Source organism: Ovis canadensis, chromosome 8 (genome assembly GCF_042477335.2).
Source record: "Ovis canadensis isolate MfBH-ARS-UI-01 breed Bighorn chromosome 8, ARS-UI_OviCan_v2, whole genome shotgun sequence".
In the NCBI taxonomy this organism is placed as follows: domain Eukaryota; kingdom Metazoa; phylum Chordata; class Mammalia; order Artiodactyla; family Bovidae; genus Ovis; species Ovis canadensis.
In genome coordinates this window covers 51,414,471-51,426,082 of record NC_091252.1, presented here as the reverse complement: position 1 = coordinate 51,426,082, position 11,612 = coordinate 51,414,471, and the positions used below count along the sequence as shown (strand labels likewise).

At 44.3% G+C, this 11,612-nt stretch overlaps 1 non-coding gene across 1 annotated transcript; it reads left to right on the top strand.

Moving 5' to 3' along the window:
• The first annotated feature begins 502 nt into the window (after positions 1-502).
• On the top strand, positions 503-574 carry TRNAH-GUG (transfer RNA histidin (anticodon GUG)). Its single transcript has one exon. It is a non-coding gene; the product is annotated as a tRNA-His (tRNA).
• Positions 575-11,612: the final 11,038 nt, after the last annotated feature.

Here is an 11,612-nt window from a genome sequence, read left to right as displayed (position 1 = left end):
TCTAAATTCAACCACAAAAAAATATAGATTTCAATTAGGAACAGGCATCACAATTAGGTAATACTGTATCCCATTTGTTCTAGAAGGCTGGATCAAGGACAAGAAACATGTACGTGATGAAAGTTTCTCTAGTTATTGCCTCCCTGTATTATCATGGTTTTGCTCTGCTACAAACTCAGAACTATTCCACTCTTTTGAAGAAAAGGCAAACCAAGTTTTAGTTCTGCAAACTCTATACTGAATTGAGTATTTGAAGCAATTTTATGATATATTTTATGTAGTGCTTTTGAATGTCTTTTGTTAATATTTTACTTCAAATAGGTAGACAAATTTATGAGGAAAGGATTCATAAGCTATGTGAAGCTGAAAAAAAGGGGAAAATATAAGGAAGCATAGTAACACATTCCTGAGATCAAAAATCCACACACACACTCACAAAAGCAAGTGAAAATAATCAGAAATAGAGTCATGGCAAAGTAGTAAGTCATGGCGAAGAGAGCATGCCGTGATCGTATAGTGGTTAGTACTCTGCGTTGTGGCCGCAGCAACCTTGGTTCGAATCCGAGTCACGGCACATGACTGTAATTCATGTCAGCAGCCTTTGTTTGGCTTCCCTGGTGGCTCAGAGGTTAAAGCGTCTGCCTCCAATGCAGGAGACCTGGGTTCGATCCCTGGGTCAGGAAGATCCTCTGGAGAAGGAAATGGCAATCCACTCCAGTATTCTTGCCTGGAGAATCCCATGGATGGAGAAGACTAGTAGGTTACAGTCCACGGGGTCGCAAAGAGTCGGACACTACTGAGCAACTTCACCTTATCACCAAAGTAGTTAGAGGATAACAGGCAGGAAGGCCAGGGGTCTCCAAACAGAGGAAATAGGCTGCAAATGTCAGACATTTTTTATCTCTCTTAAGAAGCAGGAGGGAACAAACAAGCATTAGATTTTTTTTCCCCTTCTGTATACAAATTTAAGATTTACTGAGCATGGCTCCACCCATCAGAATAAGACCCAGTTTCCCCTCAGTCAGTCTCTCCCATCAGGAAGCTTCCATAAGCCTCTTATCCTTCTCCATCAGAGGGCAGACAGACTGAAAATGACAATCACAGAAAACTAACCAATCTAATCACATGGACCACAGCCTTATCTACCTCAATGAAACTATGAGCCATGCTGTGTACAGCCACCCAAGATGGAAGAGTGGAGAGTTCTGGCAAAACGTGGTCCACTGGAGAAGGGAATGGCAAACCACTTCAGTATTCTTGCCTTGAAAATCCCATGAACAGTATGAAAAGGCAAAATGATAAGATATTGAAAGAGGAACTCCCCAGGTCTGTAGGTGCCCAATATGCTATTGGAGTAGCAGTAGCATAGTGCTCTCAGTGGAGAAAAAACTCCAGAAAGAATGAAGAGATGGGGCCAAAGCAAAAACAACATCCAGTTGGGATGTAACTGGTGATGGAGGTAAAGTCCGATGCTGTAAAGAACAATGTTGCATAGGAACCTGGAATGTTAGGTCCATGAATCAAGGTAAATTGGAAGTGGTCAAACAGGAGATGGCAAGAGTAAACATTGACATTTTAGGAATCAGCGAACTAAAATGGACTGGAATGGGTTAATTTAATTCAGATGACCATTACATCTACTACTGTGGGTAAAAATCCTTTAGAAGAAATGAAATAATAGCAAATGAAGCAACTGACAAACAACTAATCTCAAAAATATACAAGCAATTTCTGCAGCTCAATTCCAGAAAAATAAACGACCCAATCAAAAAATGGGCCAAAGAACTAAATAGACATTTCTCCAAAGAAGACATACGGATGGCTAACAAACACATGAAAAGATGCTCAACATCACTCATTATTAGAGAAATGCAAATCAAAACCACAATGAGGTACCACTTCACACCAGTCAGAATGGCTGTGATCCAAAAATCTGCAAGCAATAAATGCTGGAGAGGGTGTGGAGAAAAGGGAACCCTCCTACACTGTTGGTGGGAATGCAAACTAGTACAGCCACTATGGAGAACAGTGTGGAGATTCCTTAAAAAATTGCAAATCGAACTACCTTATGACCCAGCAATCCCTCTGCTGGGCATACACACTGAGTAAACCAGAATTGAAAGAGACACATGTACCCCAATGTTCATCGCAGCACTGTTTATAATAGCCAGGACATGGAAACAACCTAGGTGTCCATCAGCAGATGAATGGATAAGAAAGCTGTGGTACATATACACAATGGAGTATTACTCAGCCATAAAAAAGAATTCATTTGAATCAGTTCTGATGAGATGGATGAAACTGGAACCGATTATACAGAGTGAAGTAAGCCAGAAAGAAAAACACCAATACAGTATACTAACACATATATATGGAATTTAGGAAGATGAGGACCCTGTATGCAAGACAGGGAAAGAGACACAGATGTGTATAATGGACTTTTGGACTCTGAGGGAGAGGGAGAGGGTGGGATGATTTGGGAGAATGACGTTCTAACAAGTATACTATCATGTAAGAATTGAATCGCCAGTCTATGTCTGACACAGGATGCAGCATGCTTGGGGCTGGTGCATGGGGATGACCCAGAGAGATGTTATGGGGAGGGAGGTGGGAGGGGGGTTCATGTTTGGGAATGCATGTAAGAATTAAAGATTTTAAAATTTAAAAAATAAAAAACTAAAAAAAATAATAATAATAAAAAAATTAAAAAAATTTAAAAAAAATAGTCAACAAAAGAGTCCAAAATTCAGTACTTGGGTGCAATCTCAAAAACAAAGGGATGATCTTGGTTTGTTTCCAAGGCAAACCATTCAGTATCACAGTAATCCAAGTCTATGCCCCAACCAGTAATGCCAAATAAGCTGAAGTTGAATGATTCTATGAAGACCTGCAAGACATTCTAGAACTAACACCAAAAAAAAGAAAAGAAAAAATCATGTACTTTTCATTATAGGGGACTGGAATGCAAAAGTAGGAAGTCAACATAGAGTAACAGGCAAATTTGGCCTCGGAGTACAGAATGAAGCAGGGCAAAGGATAATAGAGTTTTGCCCAAAAAAATGCATTGGTCATAGCAAACATCCTCTTCCAGCAACACAAGAAAAGACTACACATGGACATCACCAGATGCTCAATACTGCAATCAGACTGACTATATTCTTTGCAGTCAAAGATGAAGAAGTTCTATATAGTCAGCAAAAACAAGACCATAAGCTGACTGTGGATCAGATTATGAACTCCCTATTGCCAAATTCAGACTTAAATTGAAGAAAGTGTGTGAAACCACTAAACCTCTCGGGTATGACCTAAATCAAATCCCTTATGATTATACAGTGGAAGTAAGAAATAAATTCAAGATTTTAGTGCCTGAAAACCTATGGACAGAGGTTCATGACATTGTATGGGAGGCAGGGATCAAGACCATCCCCAAGAAAAGAAGTGCAAAAAGGCAAAATGGCTATCTGAGAAGACCTTACAAATAGCTGAGAAAAAAAGAGAGGTGAAAGGCAAAGGAGAAAAGGAAAGATATATCCATTTAAATGCAGAGTTCCAAAGAATAGCAAGGAGAGATAAGAAAGCCTTCCTCAGTGATCAGTGCAAAGAAATAGAGGAAAACAATAGAATGGGAAAGGCTAGAGATTTCTTCTAGAAAATTAGAGATACCAAAGGGACATTTCATGAGAAGATGGGCACAATAAAGGACAGAAGTCAAGTGGGCCTTATGAAGCATCACTACAAACAAAGCTAGTGGAGGTGATGGAATTCCAGTTGAGCTATTTTAAATCCTAAAAGATGATTCTATGAAAGCACTGCACCCAATAATGCCAGGAAATTTGGAAAACTCAGCAGGGGTCACAAGACCATTAGGTAGTTAGAGTAGGAAAAAGGAGTCCAAAATGGCGATGGCTAAAAGAGAAAGAAGGGAAAAGCCTGGGAAAATAGAACAAAGAAAGGTCCAAGGACCCGAGTGAGGACCTCAGCTGAAACAAACAGCACTCCTGGCTAGCGCAGTTTACATAGGGCAGGCCCACGGGGAGGAGAAAAAAACATAGGAAAAGAGGAGCCAAAATTGGGCCGGGCCTCTCTTCTCTTTGCATCTTTTGGGATGGCATTCCCACATGCCTCGAGGATGAATTTTCCTTTACTTTCTAAATAAAACTGAGCTGTAACACGGAGCGGTAACACTGGTCCATCCAAGAGTTATAACACTGGTCAGCCCATCACTTCAAATTTTTGTTGCAACGAGACAGAACCGAGGAAATTACACACTCCCCCAACATCTATGGTGCCGTTTTTCGGATTTACCCTTGCTGAAACAACCTCCGCACGGCCCCCACAAGGAGCAGGCAAAAAAAACACAGCAGGAGCCCAACTCAGTGAAAGCTCCCATGGTGAAAGCTGAAGAAAACCCACCACAGGAGAAGTGACAAGAAGCCCAGTGTGCTGGAACCTGGAACAGTGAAAAACGAACTCAGCAGAAATCTCACATGGCTCAGTCTCAGATTCCAGAAGACCTCCAGTTAAGATAGAAGGTCCTCACTCCTATGGCTGGAAGGACATATGTTTAACAAAATCTTAATTCCTTTACAATCTTGTTTCTTGTTTTCTCAACCCACCCACCCCCCCACCCCCCACCCCCCCCATGAAGAGGTGAGTGGCAGTAGGTGCAATTGAGAGATTGCAGGGGCTACTTCTCAGTGTGTCCCAAAGCCTCCACTATCTGCTGGGCCCCAGTAACTGTTACCCAATCCAGTGGGGGTTCTTCTGTCTAACTTTCTTTGTGCCAAGGATCGGGTCAATGAAAACTGTGAGCACAGGTCAGGTATTTAGCAGATTTTCCAGCAGGTTATGAAGGGGATTCCTCAGCACATTTTTTCCATGGCTTTTTTCCTCCCATCCTTCAGCTCCTCTCTCCTGGGACTTGAGCCTGGCCAAAATCCTTGGTGCCTGGCTTCAGGATCTAATGAAGCTCAGGCTCTGATGTCTTATCAGAGCAAAAATTCAGTTAGAGACACAGTGATAGGTAAGAGGTGGATTTGTTTTGATTCAGAGAGAAGCACACTCCACAGGGTATGGGCAATCACAGCTGGGTGAATTCATATGCTAATGAGTGAGAGGATCATCCCAATCATTGGGGAACCACCCACTCCTCTGTCTTTTGAGAGTGCCTTGGAAGTGTCCTGCCACCAGTGGATCTGTCATTTATCTTGAAGATTGGGGATCAGGGTTTAGTTGAATTTGCCTTGTCATCTTGGACATATTTGCTTTTATTTGGTTTATGTTATGCCTTTGCACTTTGTCATTCTGTCAGAAGCTGTGCCCTGCCCCCTTACTTCCTGTTTCATGCTCTTTTCCTGAGCCCCATCCAGGCCCACAATGTTGCCTCTACAATCTTCTGGAGGGACAACCAGGAAATAGCTGGCCCTTGGGAGGGAAATGCTGTATAATATCCAATCCCTCTAGATATTCAGGCCTTCATCTTCCATGTTTCCTACAACCTGTGCAACATCAGCATCTCTCAGTGAACCCGCTAGGGCAGGAGACAGGCACCGAATGCCTGCTAGAAGTCCATGTGTTAGCATCCCTTCAAAGGCAACTGGGCTTCCAGGGATAATGTTTGCCACTTTGGGAATTAGCCCTGCAGGCCGTTTGGGCCCAAACCCTTACTACCCTTCTCCAAAAGTTACAAACATACCCCCAGATCAAATCTCCACTCTACTTTTATGGAACATCTGGTCTGTTGCCTCTTATCAATTTGTTCTTAAGTCACTTACTAACTCCTACAAACAGGACCCTGCCCCCTTGAAGGACAACATCACTCCACCCAGCCTATTATTAAAATACTCTTAATGCCACTACAGGACCAGATAATCCAGTCCTTTGTCATTACTTCTGTTATAACCTAAAGTGAGTCTATGACAATGAAATGTTTACCATTGAAAACACCCTAAACTGCTCTTATGGAGGACTAGGGGAGGAAATCAATGAGCAGTTACAGGATAAGGCTTAAGGCTGCTTCACCAGGTTTCCAGTCTCAGGGCACAGGCTTGGGTTGCTTTACATCACGATATCTATTCCTATCTGTGGTGAACAAACTGGCAATAAATTAAAATTACAACCCCTTAATCCTACCGAGCACTGGTCACACTGGAGACCTTGGGGACAACCAACTCCAGCTGGGGGTACCAGGAGGTTGACCTGCCTCGACCTGCCTAGGGATCTAGGCCACGGGAGGTTGTCATGCCTCAGCCTGCTCAGGGATCCATCAGAACGGGATCCCAGGAAGTCAACCTGCCTTGCCCTGCCTAGGGATCTGGTCCCTGGGAAGTTGTCACACCTCAACATGCTCAGGAATCTGCCAGTCCAGGGGGTCCCAGGAGGTCAACCTGCCTTGTCCTGCCTAGAGATCTGGTCCTCAAAAGGTTGTCATGCCTCAACCTTATCGGGGATCCACCACTCCAGGGTCCCAGGAGGTCGACACTCCTCAACCTGCCCAGGGACCCAATTCTTAGGAGGTCGACCTGCCTCGACCTGCTTGGGGATTCAATCTCCAGGAGGCTGTCATGCCTCAGCTTGCCTGGGGATCTGCACCCTGACCCAGGGATGCCTGGTTCTCAGGTTGCTACAGGATTGGGTAGGATAAGTTTCAAAAAGACTCACCCCTAAGGAAGTCCACCCATGGAAATAGAAGGAAGCCTATTACTTCTGGGACTGTGCCTAGTCTCAGCAATAACTCAGGAGACCAATGAGAAACCCATTGCCTTTCTGGAAAAGCTAAAAGAGGCCCTCTAAAAGTTTACAATCTGGACTTAGACTCTTATGAGGGACAGGTGATTTTAAAGGACAAATTCCTGTCCCAATATGCATCAGACATCAGGATAAAGTTACAACAGCTACAGTAGCAGGACTCTGCTGCCTCTTTAGATGAGATGGTCCAGACAGCCACCAACACCTTTTATAACAGAGAACAGGAGAGGGAGGCCAAGGCCCAGGAAAAGGGAAAAAGGAAAGAGATAAGGCATGCTCAGATGCCGGCTGCCCTCCAGGGAAGCCCTATAGCAAACCCCGAGTCCTTGAAGGACAAGGCACCAGGCAAGTGCCTAATCTATAGATAGGTGGGGCATTGGGCCAAAGAGTATCCAAGTCATGGCATGTCTGCTAAAATGGCTTGCTACAAATGCGGCCACTCCAGCGGCCCACTCCAGCCAGCCCACATGTCACAGATAACCATCACAGGGCTGGAGCCAAAAGAGCAAATGGATGTGGCAGGTAGGTCCAAGAATTTCTTGGCTGACACAGGGGCTACTTACTCTTCCTGACTTCCTGCTCCACAGCCTTTCCTCCCAAACTTGAACCATTTTGGCTGCTACAGGAAAAACAATTACAAATGATTCACCCAAGCACTACTTCATTGCTGGGATGAACATTTTCCCACAAGTTTCTGGTGGTCCCTGAGTATCCAACTCCCTTATTGGGAAGATAGCTTACCTGCCTTTGAAATCTTACAGTTATTGCAATCCTGATAAAAGATGCCTTAAAACTCTCTCTTAGGGGCAAACTATTTTTATCAGCCACCAAGTGAAACAACTCCTGAAATGGGAGAGGCCATTTATGGATGTCTGATCAAAGAATCCTAAGATACCAAGTAGTGCTGGTGGAAAATCCAGGCCTCACTATATCCCCTTGTGAGGTTCTTAACTCTGCCACCCTCCTGCCTACCCCCGAGGCCCCTCTCCCTTTTCTGGACAAAACCCTGAGAAGGATTGTCAGAAGATCCTCTGACCAATCCTCAGGAAATCTGGTACACTGATGGAAGCAGCTTTGTCTTGGATGGAAAAAGAAGAGCCGGATATGCAGTAGTCTGTAATTTTGAGACCATAGACGCTAAACCTTTGCCACCAGGTACTTCAGCCCAGTTAGCTGAGCTCATAGCCCTGACTCAAGCTTTAGAGCTGGGAAAAGGAGAAAGAGTAGCCATTTATACTGACTCCAAGTATGCCTTTCTGGTGCTACTTGCACATGCTACTATTTAGAAAGAAAGAGGCCACTTGAACACCCAAGGGTCCACAATCAAATAAGGTGATCATATCCTTAGGCTCTTGGAGGCAGTCCATCTGCCTGCCGAGGTTTCAATATCCCACTGTAAAGGACACCAAAAAAGGAGCACAGAAGTGGCACGAGGGAACCAAGCAGATGATTAGGCAGCTAAGAGAGCAGCATTACAGAACAATGACCTAATAGGGGTTGCCACTTTAGTCCCACAGACTTGCTAGAAACTCCTTCATATGCCGAAGGTGAGACTCTTAAAGCTGAGTGAGGGCTTTCAAGACGATCTTATGGAGTGGTTCCAAAAGGAGGGACTCCTTTTTATGCCTGGGAACTTCCAATGGATATTGGTTAACTCCTTACCTGCCACCACTCATTTAGGGGAGAAGACCCTCCAAAGATGCTAGAAAGGTCTTTCAGAGGAACAGGCGTCCAAACGACTATCAGGCAACTGTTCTCCTCTTGTCCCACTTGCCAATTAAACAGCCCCCAAGGAGCTCGAAGACCCCAGCTGGCCCAGCCTGTCCAATGACACGGAGAGGACTGGCAGATGGACTTCACACAGATGCCAGTTTCTCATGGGCATAAATACCTATTAGTCATGATAGATACATTCACAGGGTGGATTGAAGGCTTTCCCACCTGGATTGAGAAGGCTGAGGAGGTGGTAAAAAAACTGCTCCATGAAATCATTCCTAGATTCGGTCTGCCTGGGTTTTACAAAATGACAATGGGACATCATTTGTTTCTAAGGTCACCCAAAAGGGGTCTCTAAAGCATTGCACATTACTTATTATCTCCATTGTGCCTGGAGGCCTCAATCTTCAGGAAAAGTAGAAAGAGCCAACCAATTCTTAAAATCAGCGATAAAAAAGATTACCCAGGAGACCTCCCTGGAATGAAAGGTGGCTTTGCCAATAGCTCTCCTCCACACCCATATTGCCCCTAAGCAACAGATTGGTCTTAGTCCTTATGAGATGTTATATGGGAAATCTTTTGTTTATGTCAGTGACCTCTTCCTAGATCCAGAGGCTCAGACTCTCTGGTCTTATACCATGGCCACTGGATAATTCCAACAGGATATACACTTGTGGGGTGTCAACCAGGACCCAAAAGATTCTAAAGAGTCACCACTATATGCTCCAGGGATTCAAGTCCTAGTTAAAGTCTGGAAAGATGGGTCTCCAATGTTCAACTCCAGCCGACATGGTAGGGCCCCTACCCTATAATACTCTCTACCTCCATAGCAGTCAAGGTACCAGGACACAACTCCCACATTCACTACTCACGAGTCAAGTCATGGAAGAAAACAGAAGAGAACACTCAATACATCTCAGATACCTATTCAGAACTACCAATGAGTGCCATTGTTATGAACACCCACAAAATTAAGTTTCTGGAGATAAGATTTCTCAGGATATCTCTAAAGAGCCAATACAGCTTGGCTGGGGTTGTACTCAAAAACAGACAGGAGATAGATCTCCTGATCCCTGAGCAAGGAAGGACTTGAGCCATCTTGAATGAGACATGTTTTTCTGGGTAAATACCTCATGACCCAGATAATCATGATGATGTGATCACTCATCTAGAGCCAGACATCTTGGAATGTGAAGTCAAATGGGCCTTAGAAAGCATCACTACGAACAAAGCTAGTGGAGGTGATGGAATTCCAGTGGAGCTGTTTCAAATCCTGAAAGATGATGCTGTGAAAGTGCTGCCCACAATATGCTAGCAAATTTGGAAAACTCAGCAGTGGCCACAGGACTGGAAAATGTCAGTTTTCATTTCAATCCCAAAGAAAGGCAATGCCAAAGAATGCTCAAACTACCGCACAATTGCACTCATCTCACACGCTAGTAAAGTAATGCTCAAAATTCTCCAAGCCAGGCTTCAGCAATATGTGAACCATGAACTTCCTGATGTTCAAGCTGGTTTTAGAAAAGGCAGAGGGACAAGAGATCAAATTGCCAACATCTGCTGGATCATGGAAAAAGCAAGAGAGTTCCAGTAAAACATCTATTTCTGCTTTATTGACTATGCCAAAGCCTTTGCCTGTGTGGATCACAATAAACTGTGGGAAATTCTGAGAGAGATGGGAATACCAGACCACCTGACCTGCCTCTTGAGAAATCTGTATGCAGGTCAGGAAGCAACAGTTCGAACTGGACATGGAACAACAGACTGATTCCAAATAGGAAAAGGAGTACGTCAACGCTGTATATTGTCACCCTGCTTATTTAACTTCTATGCAGAGTACATCATGAGAAACGCTGGACTGGAGGAAACACAAGCTGGAATCAAGACTGCCAGGAGAAATATCAATAACCTCAGATATGCAGATAACACCACCCTTATGGCAGAAAGTGAAGAGGAACTAAAAAGCCTCTTGATGAAAGTGAAAGAGGAGAGTGAAACAGTTGGCTTAAAGCTCAACGTTCAGAAAACAAAGATCATGGCATCCGGTCCCATCACTTCATGGGAAATAGATGGGGAAACAGTGGAAATAGTGTCAGACTTTATTTTGGGGGGCTTCAAAATCACTGCAGATGGTGACTGCAGCCATGAAATTAAAGACGCTTACTCCTTGGAAGAAAAGTTATGATCAACCTAGATAGTACATTCAAAAGCAGAGACATTACTTTGCCGACTAAGGTCCATCTAGTCAAGGCTATGGTTTTTCCTGTGGTCATGTATGGATATGAGAGTTGGACTGTGAAGAAGGCTGAGTGCCGAAGAATTGATGCTTTTGACCTGTGGTGTTGGAGAAGACTCTTGAGAGTCCCTTGGACTGCAAGGAGATCCAACCAGTCCATTCTGAAGGAGATCAGCCCTGGGATTTCTTTGGAAGGAATGATGCTAAAGCTGAAGCTCCAGTACTTTGGACACCTCATGCGAAGAGTTGACTCATTGGAAAAGACTCTGATGCTGGGAGGGATTGGGGGCAGGAGGAGAAGGGGACGACCCAGGATGAGATGGCTGGATGGCATCACTGACTCAATGGACGTGAGTCTGAGTGAACTCTGGGAGTTGGTGATGGACAGGGAGGCCTGGCATGCTGCGATTCATGGGGTCACAAAGAGTGGGACACGATTAAGCAACTGAACTGAACTGAACTGAAGTTAAAACAAGTCTCACAGTCCTCAAGAAAAACATTCAGACCCTACAGGATCTCAAAGAACAAGATGGAGAGTTCTCAGGGTGGCTACAATCTCTCTTTGGGGGATCTTTCTGGAGATGGGAATTTGGAGTTGGTTAATGCCCCTACTAGTCCTTGCTATCACCATACTGATGCTGCTTGTGTTTGCTCCATGTATTATCAATTGTCTAACCCATTTTGTCTCTGCCCAGGTCAACAAGCTACAACATGCAGTGCCAGTTAAACAAGGATCTATAAAACTACAGCTGACCACAGAAAATATCACTCACCCTTAGATAGACACAGTTATAAGGACTCTGAGGCTTGAGACTAGCAAGAGAGGAAGGCACAATGCCCCTTGCCATCCCAGTTCAGCAGGCAGTAACCAGAGAGACCTCCATGCCCCTATTCCCAAAGAACTGGGCCTCCT